The sequence below is a fragment of the Agelaius phoeniceus genome, chromosome 1, assembly GCF_051311805.1.
Source record: "Agelaius phoeniceus isolate bAgePho1 chromosome 1, bAgePho1.hap1, whole genome shotgun sequence".
Classification (NCBI taxonomy): Eukaryota; Metazoa; Chordata; class Aves; order Passeriformes; family Icteridae; genus Agelaius; species Agelaius phoeniceus.
The window spans coordinates 77,877,489-77,897,365 of NC_135265.1; the positions used below are offsets into that span (position 1 = coordinate 77,877,489).

The following is a 19,877-nucleotide window of genomic DNA, read 5'->3' on the forward strand; positions in this document are numbered from 1 at the left end:
CATTATATTACCACTGAAAAAGTAATACAAAAACCCTCAAGTCATGGCCACTCTGACAAAAAATATTTATAAATCAAGATTTGCTTTAATGGTAACAGTGTGATTATTTAATTTTGAAAACTATAAGTACATAGTTCCTAGCCCTTAGAGAATCTTGAATTACAGCATAATATACACTATTTCTATTATTGTGAATGCTGGATACCTTGTTTTACCTTCTGTATCATGCACTGGCTTTCATGCATTCAAATGAATGTGTGACTACATATTTTGTTCTTAAGAAATACTGAAGTAAAAGACTTTGAAGCAGCTATTGACAGAAAATAGTTTCCTGACTTCTTTCTGCCTAACTTCATTGCTGGCTTGTGGGTACAAATGAAAGCCTTATTAACCCTTTTTAGTTGTTTTTCATTTCTGTCTTGGCTTTTGTTTTATCTTTTATTACTTTCATTTAAATACTTTCTTCATTCGTTTCTTCCACATATACCACAATCAACCTCCACAGCTGAGTTCACTTAGATTTGTTATATACACATTTCCTTCAAGCAAGCTGTGTTCTGTGTTGTTTTTATTTAACATAACTTGTTTGTATTAGTACAGATAAATGAAATCATTTGAAGAAAGGAGTAACTCTCAGGATGATCAAGATAAGAGCAGTATTTTAAAGTGAAACTGAGAAGTTCAATACAAATTAAGCTAAAAATGCAAATGGCAATTTTATTTTATTAATGTCTGTTGTTTTCTTTTAACTTAGTAATAAAGCAATCACAAACTGGTTTCTTCTTAATGAAAAATTTATTTTGTAATGGTATTGATGTTTTTTCTTAGGACTACGATAACCCATGATTTCTATTTCTGACTTAAATATATCAAAAATACCTTAAAATTGGTAATTTTTTTCTGAGAATACTTAAAACTTTCTAACAATGACAATGACTTCAGTAGTTTGATTTCTCTTGATAGTGTCTGCTGCTTCTTTGCTGCTTATATACTCCATGTGCATTTCTAAAAATGTGTAATGAGTATTAAGATGCACCTAGTGGCTACGCTTCCTGAATTTTACATGGCTCTTGAAATAAAGTAAAAACATAACAACCCTGCTTGTTATTTGAGTTTTTTATAATTCTCCTCAGTAAATCAGAAATTATAATTGTGTGCAGGAGTGGGAAGTGTGACAGTTAAATAGCTGTTCTTGCTATGTTTTGCATAGAATCATAGATTGTTAAAGGGTTGGGAGGCGCCTTAAAGATCATCAAGTCCCAATAACTCCCACTACACCAGGCTGCTCCAGGCCTTGTCCAACCTGACTTTGAATGTTGCCAGTGTTGGGATATCCACAACCTCCCTGGGCAACATGTTCCAGTGTCTCACCAGCCTCACAGTAAAAAATTTCTTCCTAATATCTAATCTAAATTTCACCTCTTTCATTTTGTACCTATTACCCCTTATCCCATCACTACAGTTCCTGATGAAGAGTCCCTCTCCAGCTTCACTGTAAGGGAAGATATTGGAATGTTGCTATGAGGTTTCCACATAATTTTCTGTTCTCCAGGCTGAACAGCCCCAGCTTTCTCATCCTAGCATCATAGAGGAGGTTCTCCAGTCCTCTTGGTGGCCCTCCTCTAGACTGGATCCAACAGTTGCATGTCCTTCCTAATTTGGGAACACCAGAACTGTACACATGGTGTCCCAAGAAATGTCCCAAGAGCAGAGATGGGGGTGAGAATCACCTGCTTCGGTCCACTGGCAACACTCCCTTTGATGCAGTCAAAGATTCCATTGGGTTTGTGGGCTGTAAGCACAAATCTGACTGCCACTTTTTTTCAGAAATAATGGATAATGGCTTAGCAGCTTTGTCTGCCAGCTCCCTCAGGACCTGAAAATTAATCTCATTGTATCTCATGGACTTGTGAACATTGAGGTCCCTTGGTCTTGAATCTGATCCTCTTCTACAGTGGGTTTAGGATTTTCATTCTCCCAGTCAGTCCCTGCATTTACCATTCTTGACATGGGTGGAGCGGCAAGAGCACTTGCAGTTGAAGATACATAAAGAACATATCTTTATGATATTGTTCTTTCTCTAGAATCTAAATGAGTACATTTTTTTTAGCCTCTTGAATGTTTGTGGTAAACGATGTCGACACATTTTATTTTAGGAATTTGTGAAATCATAGTTACATACACATCTGTTGAAAATCTGCTAAGGATTGCCTGATATGAGTATTTTTATATAGTGGCCTATTTATGAGCTTCCTTGCTGATTGCATTTTAAAAGAATGTCTCCCTGCACAGATGACATTCAGTTTTCTAATTTGCTTTTAAAAAGGTAATCCTTTTTAGAGATTTATTTGCTTAAGATAATGAGGTAGGATTACAGCAGAATTAACTGCAATGCTATTAAGTGTTGTTTTTTTTTTCCTTGGGTCTAGCCTTATGCTTTCAGTTTGAAAATAAGCTGAGATTTTTTTTTTCTAGGCTACAAAACAAATTCAAGGCAAGAAGACAAAAAGGCAGCTGAGGTAGTAATTCTCCTGAAGAATTAAGACACTGGTGTCTTTGAGGTATGTTTATTTTGGAAAAGTTGCTAATTATTTATTAATCTTGACTCTATGTATGAGAATAATGGTGAGTGCTTTTGAACATTAGTGACTATTTCACATCTTCCAATGTAGTTCATTTGAAAGGAAACTCCAAAATACATAAATATATATATATATATATATATAGTTTTTTTAAATAAGTATGGGAAATTAGTTGTAAATGTGCTTCTGTTTTACCTGACACTATCTTTCTGTCGTGAAAATTAGATATACCTACCTGCAAAGTTAAAAATCTAGAAGCTTTCTACGTTCTTTCTGACTTAACAATTGCTGCTTTCTTTATGTGCCATAGGTATTGAAAAAAATTTCCAAATAAGAATGTTCAGGAAAAAGTTGTAAAAATTTTATATGCAAAACATATTACTCTGTTTTAAATAGCTACAATAAACATTTCCATCAGTTAGATGTTAAAGAGATTGTAGAGAAAGAAATTATGAGTAACTCTATAAGGGAGGCAATAGACAGTCATCCGTAAGTGGACAGATTAATGGAAGATAAACTGAAGAAATTCATCACTGCCTTTTCACAAGTTTAAAAATAGCCTATTTAACACTGTTTTTCAGTTGCAAAATGTTTGAACTCAGTAAATTGGATTCCAGTTTTGTAAATGTACCAGCAAAGCTTGCAGGGAACTAAGGAAATGGAGCTGATGCTAATTTCATTTTAGGTTTAGTTATCACTTAGCATGTTCAGGAGCTTAAACAGAGAAAATTGCAGTCTTCATACATTCAGAAAGTACTAGGGCCTGGAAAGCATTACTTCTATTACATTTGGGAAATATTCTTTTGTAGTTTATTTTTTTGGACTGCCTTCCATCCCTAGTTTTCTCTTTCATTCAATATATTACATTTTAAAGGATTTTTTTTTTGTCCAAGAGGGGTATTTTCTCATAACAGTAAAACCACAATTCCTCTAACTTTTGTTACTTCAATCCTCATCTGAAGCTTCTTTGTTTTGCAGGAGATATATTTCACCAGCATAGACTCTTGTCTCTTCTACATTCCCACCAGATCTGTGTAATTTTGTTCACATTCGACCTCTTAGAAGGAGCATGTAGAAGTTTGGCTAGTGAGACAAACATCTCATGGTTGTTAAGTTCTGCAAGCCTATAGTGTGATGCACAGATTTTGTACAAAAATAATTTTCTACTAAAGAAAACCCAAAAGAAAACCCAAAAAAACAAACACGAACTCAGTTTCCTCTTCCCTCAAAGACAATATTTATTTCAGCTCCCTTTAAAACCACATGCCTGCTGGAATATTGACCTCTAGGATTATTTTCTTTTTCTTTGCTTTAGATGTTTAGATGTTCAATAACAGGTTTGAAGCCTTTGGAATTGAGAAGTTGAGTTCTGTACACTATCTTTCTGTAACATCATTCACAGTGAATAGATTCCGTTTTTTTTGCCTCCTAGCATTTGTAACCACAAATACCTCACTTTTATTGTCAGGTTTTTTTCCTGGAGAAACAATATTTGAAGTACAGTAATATACGGCAGGAGGGAAATCAGCAAATATTCACGTATTTTACCCTACTATTCTTTTATCTCTCAGCACACCTAAATTGTGTATTGGAGAAAGAAATTTAAAACTGTTGTTAAAATTTGATGAGACTCTACACATGTGCCAGTGACATCTAAGAAAAGTGTTTTTTAATAAATGAAAAATCTCCTTGGCCTTTTCCTGACTCCCATTGAGATACATACTTGTTCCTCAGGGCAAAATTTGTCTTGCAGATAGTATTTGATTTGTAGTCTAAGGATAGGAGCTCATCATATCTGTGTTAAATACTTGTAGCTTTCAGAAGCATGGTAAGGCAATATTTTTGTATTGAGTCATGAGGAAAAATGTGTAAAAAAAAATTGATCTCACTTCACTAGGTCTGTCTGAAACAAGATACCAAGAAAAATATTTAATAATTTTTAATCAGTCTACTTTAGCTTCAGATCTATTTGTGATATTTATGTTTTTGTCTAGTCTGATCCCTGAGTGTTCCCATGCATACAGTGTTTGTTATCATATGTTTGTTAAGCCTTTATAGAATCTTCACTTTCTCTCAGTTATAGAGAAATAATTGTAAAACAACAGACAAAAAATAGTACAGTATGAGCGAAAACAAAAGAAGCAAATCATGTCTGCCCTTTCTCATTCCATCTGCCAGATTATTTAATCTTACTCAGTTTAGTATTTCTGTCATTTTAGATATTATGTGATGGACAGGTTACCATCTGATTTCAAATGGATTTTGAGTGGATTATTTAATCTGCAGTTCAATATTTCTGACTCTTTATAGAAGCGTAAACATTATCCTCAGTGGCAGAGAAGTCTCTGACTTTCCCATATGAGAGTCTTTCTGTGTATAATATTCAGAATAAAGGAGAGGTAGTTTTAGTAGCAAACAATTGGTGTACATATGTGTGTGTGTATATATATATGTAAGTATATATATAAAATCTTTCTCTGAGACACCATGTTAGAGTTTAAAAAATGAGTTTATGGTTATCTGAAGCTATAATTTCAAATCTTCTCCTGGTGATACAGGCCTTGAACAAGAAGTGTAAGGAACTGGTAACAAAGTTCATACTGGAGCTTTTGGAAGTGTCAGCCTTACTGATTTAATAAACCTTAATGATCTCAGTAAATAGAAACTTGCAAATGCCACAGAGGCTCTCTACCAGGCGACTGATATTTCTGTTTGTAGCTTATACATATCAGTTATGTTGCTCCATGCCTAATAGTCCAACTTAGATTTGTCTTTTCCAAACCCAGATATCTAATTTTACTTCTCTGATTTAGAACGAAGTTACCTGATCTTCCCATTGCTCTTATGCATATGTTGCCTTTTTATATGGTTATAAACACATGTACAATTTTGCTAAAGTACTGAATGCCTACTGTATTCTTTTGATATATTTACCTTTCAAAATTACTACATGAAAGTAGTTTATACATGGAGCAGCCTATATTTTCATGTCTGTTTAAAAGCCTGACTTGATAAATGCAAACGAAAGTTTCAGAGCTACCTTGTGACAGATGTGTAATTATGATGGGGCTAAAGGAACTCAGCCTTCTTGCAGGTGTTGCTAGATGTTTGCCTTCCTTTTCAAGATATAAATGAAGAAATTAATTGCCTAGAGTAATGTACTTTGCGTCAACCTTGGATTTTAGCTTACTGCAAGACTGATTGGTATATTACTTCCCAGAAAATTCATAAATATTGCAAAATGTTTTGAGTCTTTTGTGAAATGCAGTTGAAAAATATTTTAAATAAGAAGTTTACTGAAAAAACTGCCAACCTCAATTTTGACTATATGAGCTTTTCAAGGTTTTCCACTCTGAAAGTAATTTAAAAACTGAAATTGTGTTGCAAAAAAATTTCTGTCTCTCTTCAAAATCTTCTTTTTGGCTTCAAAATCAGTATAAATTGATCCATATTATTCTCAGGTTTAAAAGGACTTGATTTCATTTGAGATAATAATGTAAAAGGCAGAGGAATTATTAAAAAACATTTCACGGTGTATGTCTTGAGAAAAGAAAAAATATTTTGAGACCATTTCATATTGCTTATGTGTGTCAGAAAATATTATTAATTTGGTTGTGTAACAACCACAATATGCAAGTGCTCTTGAAAAATCATTAAAATAGTAGATATTCAACTATCTCATCCAAATATGTGAGAAGGATTTCAAGGCAAATTTCTAAACACTAGATCACAACTTAGTGAAAAGTCAGTCATTACTATGACTGGTCTGAACAAGAAGCTGGATTATTTGGAACCTGTCTGCAGTTTTCTTTTTTGCAACCATTCTTGTTTAAAAGTAGAAAAGCTAGGTATTTTGTGAAATCAGTCACAGCTCAAAGTTGCCTGTGTGCTCCCTTTTGGAGTCATAAAGAAAATCATTATATACTCATCAGATAGCTTTCCTCTGTAAATGTAGTGCCAGGTACTTCCACTCTAGGACTAAAGAAGCAGAAGTGCAGGTGAGAATTGCGCGTGAAGTGTTAACAGCAGGAGGAATCAGGAAGAAGAGGAAGAATTAATTGTATTATTTCTTCAGTTAATGTAAGTAGCATATGATTCCCACCTGAAATGGCCAGGATGTCAACCTGCCTATGTAGAAGAGGTGTATCTTCCAGCAGAGGCAGAGGGTGCAGCTCCACCACACTGGGGCTGAAGTAGCTGCCAAGGGCAGCCAGTGGTGATCCAGGGTCCCATCCTGGCCCTTGGTAATGGCTTTGGCTGGGCTCTGCTGCAGAAGCTGTACCCTTGGGAGCAGCTTGAGACTGAAAGGCAGGCTTGTTTCTCACCTGCAAAGTGTGCACTGGGTGTGATCTGATCTGATCAGCAGGGGTCAGTTTGTATACAGGAGTTTGATTCTAATTGGCTACCACTGCCACATGCTGATCTGCTGTCTGTGCTTTCACAGTCTTTGGTTTAAAGAATTTATTTAAAATCTATTTTTTTATTAATTTAATTTATTTAAAATTTATTTAAACAAATCCAAAAAGACACAGACATTCAGATTTCTATTACCAGTTTTTTCTTGACCTATATAACTCAAAGTGTTTATTGGTTTTCAGCTGCTCCAGGGAAATTGCAGGGAGAGAAAAAACTGCAGATATGGGATTTTTTTCTTTCAGAATATATAAGAGCTGCTTAGCAAGTGCCACTAACAGCACTTGAATTCTAGTATATACAAAACCACAAACATCCATTTTTACCCAAAATTTTTATTACTTCTGTGTTCTAGTTTTATGGATTTACTAGCAATATGATTTTTTCCCCAGCAAATAATTGCTTGTGGTTTTTGATGCTTTCTTCTTACAGTTATGGTTGGGGTTTCTTACACTATTTTCTTACAAAACAGCTAAATAGTGTAGTATAACTCTATCAAAATCTGAAATTCTTTTAGAAAGAATGTCTCTTCTGATGGAAAGAGTAGTTTGTCCTTCTCTTACAGTGAAGCGAATTTAATTCTTAAAGACATTCAAGTTCAAACAAAACTGTTTAAATTAAGTTGTAAGGTTGCCTGAAAAGAAATATGGACTAGCTTTATTTTTTTCTAATACTCTAAAATCATGGCCCATGCTCTGGGGAATTTTTTCTATTTATTTTTAATGGATCAATTTTGAATGCTGAAGCTGATCAGTCCCTGCTCTTGAGATTATGTTCCAGCCATCTATAGATAGCACACAATTAACTTGAGGCAAAAGAGGGAAAACCAGAAAGGAAATATATACTAGACACAGAGCATCTCTTTATGTTCTGTATTCTATGTCAGTTTTAATGGGTCTGTAATTAGGTCACAGGACTGATTGATATCAGAACTTAGCTTCCTAGGTTACATCACCCTCAGCTTCATTACTTAATGGAGATTAAGATGTTGACACATAGAAAATTCTGCTTCCTGGACTGGGAAAAGTAACTAATTAAACAAGCTGTAGACTTGACACTGTCTGAATTATTTACCAATATACCCACATAAATATATCTCCAACTGGAGACTAATAGGAAGGAAGAACAGAGAGCACATAAGGAAACAGACATGCTTGCAGTCCATGTGTCTAATTTAAAGAAACTATTTTAGAAATAGTCTGGAACAGGACCCGTTGTGAGTAAAATGATGGTGCATTTAAAATTTTTAGGCAGAAAAACTAAGTCTAAATACTGACAAGATGCTTTGAGATTAAGCAAGAAGAGAGATGTTATAATGCATGGTCAAATGGACAGAGATCTTGGCATGATCCTAAGAGCATGTGATTCAAAGACATCAACAGAAAGAAATAATGAGATAAGTTCCTTATATATCTATACATAGAAAGCTCAAAAATCCAGCAAAGGACACAGCTTAGAATGGTCCTTTATTTAAAAATATCTGCTGTGATTTAAACTGAACATACAAGGCTACCTCTGTGTAACACTGCAAAACGCAGCAAGAACCTTTCACTCATCCTTATAAAATCTATTATGATTGAGGTGCTGTATGTTGCAGCTGAAAGAGATTGATGCAATCATTAATGATTTTTATTATTTTGTTGCTAGGGAGTCTCTTCCTTTTTTTTTTATTTCCTTTTACTTTTTGGAGACAGTAATTACTCAAAATTGATTTAAATTTAAATGATGAAACATTTAAAACATGACTTTTGAGATTTAAGGAATTTTGTTGTTAAGAATGAAAAAACAAGGAAGTATACTTTTCTTAGCATTATGTCTTAAGATATATTTGTGTTTGAGAGAGACCGCTGAGTGATATAAGATTACCTTTACTCTTGAGAGGACTACAAGGAGTAAGGTTAAACAAGGCTGTAAGAACTCATACCTGATCATAGCAGCAGGCTGCAGCATGAAAATAAATACCTAGGTGTGAGAATAGAATAAAGATTTGTAAAATTTTTTGGTGATACTTATGAATGAGATTAATCCCAGAGATTTATATTACAATTGTGAGTAAGAACTTAGTTCATGTGTGCCACATATAAAAATTTGCTTATCCTTTTGATATCCTGCAAGAGTCCTCAGACATACATATGCAAGAAGTAAAAATTGACTGTTATATATATATACACACACATATATATAAATACACACATACATACACATATATATATATATTTGCTTTCAAATAAATTAGGAAACACTGTGTAAATAACATTTTGATGCTGTTCCATACATAGAGGTTTTCATCTCCTATTTGCCATTTGTAAGTTCTGAGTATCATAAAATGCACTGACAAATTAATGCCTGTGTAAGTTTTGAAGTTGTTTCTGTTGAGAGGTCTTAGTGTCATGTTTGATGACATGTAAAAAATAGTAGGGATGCCCTATGGAATTCTGCTACAGTATTGCTCCTGACAAAAAGAAAATCAAATACACTGATTTAGAAGCACTAAGAATAGGCTTAATCCAAGTCTAAAAGCTCTAATCCAAAATTATACAGAAGCTGTAATGAGCAAGATGAATGGCTTACTGGCACCGGATCTGACAGGGGAAGAAGCAGAAATTAGATACAATGCATGTCTCAAAGTTTTGGGGTTTCTTTTAATACCTGCATCCATTTGATTTTTAAGGCTAGAATGATTGGAATATTTTTTTTTTCCTAAGTGCCTTCTTTTGTGCTCAACTCTAATGTAAGACTGAATTCTTTGTTAGTTTGTGGCTCAGTTATAGATCTGAATTAATCAAATCTCGTGAGCTGCCATTTTCATCAAGTAGAGGGAGAGAAAGAAGAAATTAATTTAGGTAAACACCCATGCTTCAAAAAATAGTCTCTTCTAAAATTGCTTGTGTTTCTTTGCAACTTGTGTCTCTAGAAATGAGTTGTAATTTAAAAAAGAAAACTACTGTATGCTAACAACCCTTCAAAGATTATCTGAATAGTCATTAGCCAGGGGTTTTATCTCATTTTCTTCCAGAGTTAAAATTGTGAGCAAAAATTGAGAGGTGAGTGAAAACACAGCTGCTGTCCAAAATTTCCAGCCATACATTAGTTTGAATGGATAAAAGAGAGATAAGCTTGATACTTCATGCAGTGTAATGAGATGAATATAAATATTTGGACGTTTCTATTTTATGCTGTGAAGACATATTCACATGAGAGCTAGATAAGTCTATGTCATCATTAGTTCTGTTCCTGTGGCTTTCAGAAGTATGTAGGATCACCTTAACAAAAATAAAAAAAAACCCCAACCAACTAACCAACAATAAAAAAAAATCTAAGAACAAAACCACCTCACCACCTTCAAAAACAAAACAAAACAAATAAAAAAAAGAAATTTCCATGGTTTTCCTCAATTTTTTAAACATGTGGACAGGAGATTTCTCACTCTCCTTTCTCACCTTACTCCACTCCTGAAGCACATGTGTCAGCTAAGAGAAAATCATTGGTCTTTGAAAATTACCAATAAATTTCTGCTGGTCATCTACTGCAAGCTTTTATTTGTCTATTTAAAACCTTTTATTCAGGACAACTTGTACCAACATTTCAGAAATAAATTAAGCAGTTACTTTTAGGTTTGCTGCAGTCTCATATAGGTGGGTCTTTGTCTGTATAGGCTTGATATTTTTAAACCCACTTTCTATAGCAGTGCGTAAAGTTTTGTTAAAGGGATCCCAATATCTTTTCATCACTAACTTTGGCTGGTATCAGTACAGCTCTCCAAAGAGCAAGTCCCAGGAGAGTTTTATTTTCTTAGAAATCTTTAGCTTTTCTAGACTATCCTTGACTGGCAGACTGCTTTGCAATGGTTGTGACTATTTCTTCATGCTGGTTTTGTTTTCTTTTTTTTTACTTGTAAGGGTTTATCTTGAAATAATTACGTGACTCCTCAGGACTTGTTTCTATTGAGTTTCTGCTATAGGTTAATCCATTTCTCCTTGATGCAATGAAGAATTTTAAGTTGAAAAAATTACATGCCAAACTTTTCACTGAATATTTTAGTAATTTTTCTAATTGAATTAAACCAGTGATCTATTCATGAACAGTTTGGTTTACATTTTGTGCACATAGTTGCAGTAATGAGCTTTTTATTTTCATTTATATCAAACTTTTTCAGAATATATGGAGGATTTTAGTTCTCCATGATTTAGATCCCAAAATTCCTCATGGTGTCTGAATTAAGAGGCTTTGTGCATCCCTGCAATGTGCTATATTACACTAGTGAAATAATTATTGATACCTGGAAAATAGAACAGAACTGCATAGATTTTAGCCCCTCTTAGTCCCACTGAATTCAACTGGTGCTCATGTTTCAATATACACAAATAAGTGGATACACAGAAGTAACTTTTTCAAAAGCAGGCTTATACATCATCCAAATTTGAAAAGAAATGCATTATACATTAAGGGTTTAATAATTGATAGATATGAATAATCCCTAGTAAAAAAAATTATACTGAACATCGGCAGTGGATATGATCCTTTAGTGTAAATTGCTAAGTTTCTGAATTGCCAAATTTCACAATACATAATTATTCTTAGGATCTTTCCTAATGTGATGCAATTTTTTTTTACACTGAATGTTTGCAGTAAATTAAAAAAATAAAATTAATGCAATTTATTAATGAGTAAAGCAGATGTGTTTTATTTATTGTCCAAGGTGGTTCACATATCATCTTACAATTGTAACCATTGTGGGACAAAGGTTGAGTGACTATTTTTGGTGAGACTGGCTAATCTTAATTTTAAAAGGTAATAAAGGAGTAAGTTTCTAAAATAAAAAGTACCGATAATAGCAACGCTTTACTAGAGGTTTGAAAAATAGACAGACAGGAATTGAGAAAGAGAAGGTCACTGGTGCAGATGAGGGTAGAATGTAAACATTTTCAGACAAGCACCCACTCAAGGCTCTGTATGCCCATGACTTTGCTATTGAAATATACCTAAACTCTTTCTGCAATCAAGCTAGCTTATGTTTTTAATAATATATAATTGACAGAGGACTGAACGTTGTAGCTAAAGCATGTAAAGGGGGGAAAACCCATCCATCCCAGAAATCTTTCACTAATATATTAATTCCTGTTTCCAACCAACATTGAACTAACTCTTTTAAAGTGACAATATATTATAGGTAAGTTTCCTTCCAGTGAGTGATGGTTGAGAAGAGAGGGTCATTTATATCTCCATTGGCTTTTGTTGGTTTTTTGGTTTTTCTTGGTTTTTTTTTTTTCCTTTAGTTTGAGAACGTGTGGTTTGGTAATATTCCAGGCATGACACAAAGTCCTTCCTAGTCCCATTTCCCCAAAAATTGCAGAATGATATTTCATTTAGAAAGGATCAGAATTTGAAGGAAACATGTTGCCATATGTTTTTCTATATTAAATTGGAAGTGTGTGGAATGTTATGTGTATAAATAACTTCTACTTGAGAAATACAACAGATATATTGTACTGAAACCTTTTTGTTAGTGTTTGTGTATTTCAGGAAGTTTTTCTTTAAAAGGTCATTTGGTTTAGAATTTGACAGTGAGTATGATGTTTCATTGAATGAGATTTGACTTTTTTTTGTGTAACAAGTCAGGGGTGTCTGATTTGATCTTTGCTTTTTTTTTGTTTGTGGCTTTTTGTTTTTTGTTTGTTTTTTTTTTGTTTGTTTGTTTTGTTTGAAGACTGGAATGCCTATAAATTGCAATCAGAACATGATACAGAACTAAATAAATATCTTAAAGAAGATAAAACAAATCAAATAATGAAAACCCTGGTATTGAGCAGCATTGTTTCATTCTGCCTTTTCTGGGATACATTGAATTTCTTAAATTCTGTCTTTTGCTATATTTACTGCTAAGGCAAGTAAAAGAGGAAATGCATGTGTACTAAGGACAGCCTCTGAAGGTTAAATCAACTTAGTGAAATCACATCTTAAAAATTCTGTGTTATTCTCTTGATGGAGAGTTTTCTAATTAGCATATAATGTCCAGGCTTCCATTTCATGGATCAAATTAAAATTATCCTTCCACAAGGTCTTCCTCAGGTGATCTGAAAATTCTCTGATGTGATACTTCTCAATTGCCTCTATAATTTACACTTTGTTACATTACATGATCAATGATCTATGGAACAAGAAGTAACTTGGTCATAGCTGCATAGTCTGCCAAATCCTCACAGTCTAATTGTGTTTCTTCTTGATAGAGTGACTCTAGCAGTTACAGAGGAAGAAGGTTTAAGCTTTGAACACTTATTATTCATCTTTGACATCTATGGTTTTCAAGTGGTGTTAAGGTTAAATGAGAGTTCATTTATCCTCTATTTCAATTAGTAAGTGTTCTCATAATTAAATGCAGATCCATGTAATTTAGTGATAGAAAGAGGAATTCATTAAGGTTCCTGAGTAAGAAAAAGTGTTAACAGAACTGCAAAGGTTATAGGAATTTGGCCTCTGCTTAAGGTAAATTAAGCACAAACCACATTCCTGTAACATGAATCAGATTGCTTTAACTGTAACTGACAAGAAAATTCAAAATTCATTTTCATCATCTGTGCACACCAATAGCAAAAGAAAGATTTAATAAATCAATACAGTTTATATAACTTTCATGCATTTTGTTAAGTATTTTCTTTTATTTGGTATAACAGTTAATATTATTTCAAACACTTATGAAACTGTCATGGACTTTGATTCAAATTTTATTTTTTGAAGGAAAATTCTAAAAGTGAACTAAATTTAAAGATAATTGCTCAGTATTTCAGGAAAAAATGGTGGCCTTTTATTACTTCTAGTGCCAAATTTTGCATTTCATCCAAACTGTCACTTTCAAAAAGTTTTAAAAATCAAAGGGCCAGTAAGCTTTGCCCTCAACTTCAGTAGACATGAAATTCAACAAAAGTGTTAGTAATATTTGGGTAATATAATGATATTATAATAAGGAAACATGGAAGTTCTGTTTTCTTCCATAAAATTAAAAATATTTTTATTTTTGTTTATATATTTACTTAGATGCATCTCTGCATGAGAGAAACATGTTTTTCACCTAACCCTTGAAAGTATTTTCTTACTATTCCCATAACATTTTTGTCATTAAGGCATTCAAACACATATTGACAAGAATTAATTCCTAAAATATCTGATGTAAGTGAAAAAGTATGTTGAAAATCTGTAATAGAATTCCTCTTGGAGTGCTATAAACTTTCTTAGTTCAATAATCCCAGTTTAAATCTAGGATACTTTTTTTATGCTCTTCATACATCTCAATTATCTATCAATTCAATTACTGTTTTTCCTTGGTCATTTTCACATTGGTTCAAAAAAAACCCCAAAAAACCCCATTGAGTTAAAATTTTATTTCTGCTCTTGATTTTTCAAATTTCTCCCAGAAAATGGAAAATATTCCAAATCAACAAGATATTTTCCTTTGCAGCATTCCACACTCTCCTGTGTTGCTTGGTCCATAAGGTACCTTCCATTTTGGAGCTGTTAATCTCATTAGCATGGTCTTTATACTTTTTTTTTCACATTGTTAATGAGGAATTTAATTAAAACATGACCTAGCACTCATCCCAGCAGCACTCAACAGACACATCCTTTTGACATGATACATTATTGTTTTCACAGATCCAGGAAGAAAGTTCTACCTTTCTTTGAGCCATAGCCTTTGTAACAAACCTTAGTAACTCGGGTTCAAAACAATGACATTTGACTTTTTGTATTAAGGACAAAAAGAAGAATAAAGGCAATTATTAAGTGACAAGCACTTTTCATATTTTTCAAAGAATTTTGTCAGCAGGTCTAAATGTAAAGCTCTTCAATCTGAAGGACATTATGTGGTAGCAGTGTTGGAAGATTTGTGCAGAAGTGCTAAAGTATTTTTTCACTAGTTTGACCAGGTCCTTTGGTAATGTAACTACACTGGCTAATGTTAACCTACTGCTTCAGGCGTTGTTATTATGCAAGGAATTTCCTCCCTATAATTTTTTTTATATTTACTGGTGCCCAAATCTCTTGAGATATTTGGATTTCTATAAAGAATAGATAGAATAAGGAGGAGAAAAAAGTCTAGTAGAAAGTGTAGAGCTGGATTACCTAAGTCAGGTTTTTCTGGGGCTATGTCTACTCAGGTCCTGAATATCTCCAAGGATATTGATATTTTCAGAATCTGTAACAGTGTTTAATAACCTCCATAGGGAAAAGTTTTGTTATTTCTTAGATTTAAATATATTTTTTTGCAATTTAATTTGTGCCCATTATCTGCTGGCCTGTCACTGGGCAACACAGAGATGAGCAGGCTTCTTCACTGCCCTCTTCACCAATATTTAAGTGCATTGGCCCCTTGGGACTCCATTCAGCTACTGATATGTGTTGTTCAGGGCACCCTTGATTGTCCACCTCCACAAAGGGGAGGAAGATACCAAGAACCCCAAGGTTCAGTGTGTGATTGTGCCTCTGTTGGTACAGCTGCTGTAAGACACACTGCATAGTTCAAATGGTGATAAAGCCTGTGTTTTCAAAATTTAACTAATCCTGAAATACTGGTATGAAAGATTCCATTAAATATTCAGAAATTTAGTTCATAAAATTGATCAGTGTGCTTATACTCTGATTATTACACCTAAACATATATGTATAGTAAAGGATGAGTTACATCAGAACATGTCTGAGGAGTTTATTTTTTAATCTTCTGGAGAAGCCGTCTTCATCATATTTGGTGGATTTTGTATTCTGTTACATAGTGAGAGACTTCAGGGAATTTTAAAATTGACTTTCAGGGATCCTAATGAATGGGTGACCTGTTTTATCATGTCTCATTAAAGCTCTACCTACTATGTGTTTCCAGTGACAGCCGTCAATTGTCTTAAGCATGAATGATATAAATAGGGATGATTTTAGGCATTTATATTCGGATAACAGACTGTTAACAAACACGAATTTGAATAAAAGATGTAACATTCAGGACTCCTGAAATGATAAATTGTCATTAACTACTGAGGCACACTGCAGAAATAGGAGACACAAAGCTAAATACCAAGAAATACTTCCCCAAAGCAGGGGTTGCTATAGTGTGTAAGATAATTGAAGCCCTTTTACTTGGGAAGTAGAACAGTTGGACCGATAATTTGTTTTATGGCACATTTGAAGCTCTTCAATATGTTTTTAGAACTTGAATTTTATGGTATATTAAAAGCCTATATTATTAACATTATCCACTAAAATACACAGGAAAAAAATCCTATGTGAAGATGATAAAGTGAGATGAACAAGACATTGGAACCTTTACAAAAATGGGAATGATAACACTGCATGAATCCCATTTTAGAGGTGCACTTGAACATCAGCTAGAGCTCCAATTTGCTTTCCTTTAGTGAATAAAATTGTATAATAGGAGAGTAGTTTAAATACATCACTGGGAAGAACATTTAGCTCTTTACATCTTTTGTTACAGTCTATAGTTTGGAGCTTCCAGTCTCTTTTATTCTAATGTAAAATTTGAATCACTTCGCCCCCCCCCTTAATACCTTGCTTAAGGTTTTGTCGTTCACATTTCTGTCTTTCCATTAAAAAATACCTTTTGAGAAGATACTCCTCTGGTACTGTTCTTCAAGAAATGTGCTGTGATGAGTGATGAGGCTAGAATTAAGTTTGAATTCTCTGCTTGTAGAGAAACAAATTTCATGAGATTAGAGAAACTGGATCAGTTTCATAATTGCACAAGATATAGCTTAGGCAGTAAGAGTAGAAATTCTTTGGGTTTAGTTCAGTTATATTTATATGAGACAAAAAAAAATTGTGTTCACAAATGTATTTAGAGATGCTATGGTTTCTCCCTCTTCATCCTGTTTCTAAAATAAGTAGGTCATTATCTTAATTCTAAGATCTAAACAGCAATTTCCTTATGAAATACAAAATTAATGATAGTAACTATGATATACTGTTTCTATATATATTCAGTGACATAACACACAAGTCTGGGTTGAAGATATTTCAAGTCAACAGCAATGCTGGTCTTAGTGTTTATGTTTTCTATTTCCTGTGCCATGAATATTTTAAATATTTAATTGCCTAGAGTTTTATTTCTTTTTTTTTTCCAGATGTTCTTCCAATAATCAGCATATTTGTCCTAATTGTATGTGTTTGTTATGAGAACTAATTTGATCTCAAGTATTTCACTTATGTGTGTAGTGCTGTGCAATCTTAGCACATGATATGTAGTGAATGGTAGATGAGGAGATTGGAAATACAGGCTCAGTTATGTTTATCATCTGCAGTGTCTAAGCTTTATTGCATCTCATTAGAATCTCCTTAAAATGCCAGATCAAACGCACCATAGCAATGGCTGATAATTGTGTTATCAAAACACAGATAAAAAGAGAAAATTAGGTTGACATACATATTCTTCAGCATTTTGAAAGATATTTATGTGGAAAACTCGCTAATAGATATAAGAGGAGTTTGACATTATCGTAAACTCAGTGTTGTCCTCTTCACCAAACTGTAGTGGACTACTTGAGGTGAGTGCTCTTTAGGAAGGCTGTGAAGGTCCAGTCGTGTCCCTGCACCAGCAAAGCTCTGCAAGTGCTACCAGTCTTTCCCTCTTGCCCTCCAGAAATCACAATGATTGATCATTCTTCAAGTGGGGCTTCCCGGTATTTAGGTGTCGTGTTCACTTGGCTTTCACACATTTAGTCTTCATTGACAAGTAACATAGTGAGAACAGACAGCTTATTGCATATTTTACTTTGATAAAAAAATGTTTATGCTGGTTTATACTGGAGTTGTGACAACAATTTGATCATTATTCCTGAGGGAAAATATTAAATGAAAGAGCACAAAATCTGAGGGCTGAACTTTCATTCGAACCAGAATATCTCTGTTTGGTTTCTTAGAATTTTGTTTTCTTTGGAATGTATGTTTGTTTGTTTGTTTGTTTTGGGTACTTCTGTAGGTGAATTATTACTGTCCTGTACAATTTTTCCCAACTCAAGCAGAGTTCTTAGGAACCATTTCTGAGAAGAGAACTACCTAATACTGGTCCCTCTCTGCTCTGCTCTGCACTGGAGCAGCCTCACATTGAGTTCTGTGCGCAGTTTTGGGTGCCACAATACAAAATGACATTAAGCTGCTAAGGAGCTTCCAAAGGAGGGCAGTGAGGATAGTGAAGAGCTTGCAGGGGAAGATGTACAAGGAGTGGCTGAGGACACTTGGTCTGTTCAGCCTGGAGAAGAGGAGACTGAGGGGAGACCTCACTCTGGTCTTCAACAGCCTGACTGAGGGAAGAAGAGGAGCAGGTACTGATCTTTTCACTCTTGTGACCTGTGACAGAACTCGAAGAAACACCATGAAACTGAGTTGAAGGAGGTTTAGGTTTGATGTCAGGGAAAAGTTTTTCACCTAGAGATGGCTGGGTACTGGAACAGGCCCCTAGGGAAGTGGTCGCAGCACCAAGCCTCACAGAATTCAAGCAGTATTTGGACGGTGCTCTCAGGTGTGATTTTTGGGGTGTCCTGTGCAGAGCCAGGAGTTGGACTTGGTGATCCTTGTGGATCCCTTCCAACTCATCTGATTCTGTTATTAATTAAAAAACAAAACACATTAATTCTGAATGATGAGCTAAATTTAAAGGTGTTATGGTCTGATTTTTTGTGAGATGGTGACACATTTTAAGGTTGGGTAATGAAATGGGGGAAAATGATATAATCTGGTGCAGCAGCATCATTACTGAGTCAACAGTATTAGTTCACATAAGGTTCTCATGCAAGAGTTTAATTCTTTCTTGCTGCTTTATGATACGTAAGGGGGGAAAAAGGTAAATATTGAAGAAACATATATGAGAAGCTAGATTCCAGTTCTATTGCCATTTTAGAAGTCCTCTCAATGGTTATTTTATCTGACAAAATATTGAAATAATAAATGAGCATATTCATTAGATGTGCATTATTTATTACAAGTATGTGAGTTGCTCTCATTTTACATGCTACAAAATAGTTTTAAGACATGGTTTATACACAATATTGGTAAATAATATAATTAGAAAAGTTATTAGTAAATAATTAACCAAATCTACAAGTTAAAGCTGAAGCTTACTAATCAGTCACACTAGGATATGACCCACTTCTTTATCTACTGGCAGGTGAGATTACAGGCAATATCTCCCTCCTCTAAATCTAATGGGTTTCAATGTTATTATGCCTTTTCCTCTGAAGTGTGTGGCTCATTGACAGCCTGCACTGAAATCTGTTTTCACAAAATCTGCAGTATTATTTTGTTAACCAAGCTCTTACCTGCTGTGACTGAAAGACTACATTTCCATTACATGGAAAAATTATTTTACCATTCCCTCTTAAAAGCCTCCTGCCCAAACCTGACTTTTAAAAAATTTGTTTTTACTGGAGATTAGACTTAGAAAATGTGTGAAAGAGCATCTGTCTGCCTTAGGCAATGAACACAGTGGAGGTATGTAGATAGTAAATTAGTTGGAAGTAAAGAATTTCTCCTGATAGTTCTCATACTTAAACTGTATTTTTCCAATAATTTACTACTCAAGAAAAAGGATATAATCTATTAGCTGATAAAGCCTCATTTGCTTCTCTATTGCCACAATCTTACCTTAGTATCATAGAATCATGGAATTGTTTAGATTGGAAAAGATCTCTAAGATCAAGTCCAGCCATTAACCCAGCACTACCAAGTTCATCACTAAACCAAGTCCTGAGTGCCACATCTACACTGTTTTTAAATACTTCCAGGGACAGTGACTCCACCACTTCCCTGGGTGGCCTGTTCCAGTGCTTGAAAACATTTTTGGGAAGAATTTTTTCCTAACGTCCAGTCCAAACCACCCTTGGTGCAATCTAA

At 34.1% G+C, this 19,877-nt stretch overlaps 1 protein-coding gene across 6 annotated transcripts in view; it reads left to right on the forward strand.

Annotated features, from left to right (window-relative positions):
- The window catches only part of CDH18 (cadherin 18), a 492,864-nt gene that overhangs the window by 197,456 nt on the left and 275,531 nt on the right, over positions 1-19,877 (forward strand). For all 6 annotated transcript variants that reach the window (XM_077181943.1, XM_077181942.1, XM_054641162.2 and 3 more), the window contains one exon: positions 2,476-2,561. The gene's annotated coding sequence lies outside the window, so the exon portion shown is untranslated. The remainder of the gene's footprint in view (positions 1-2,475; positions 2,562-19,877) is intronic.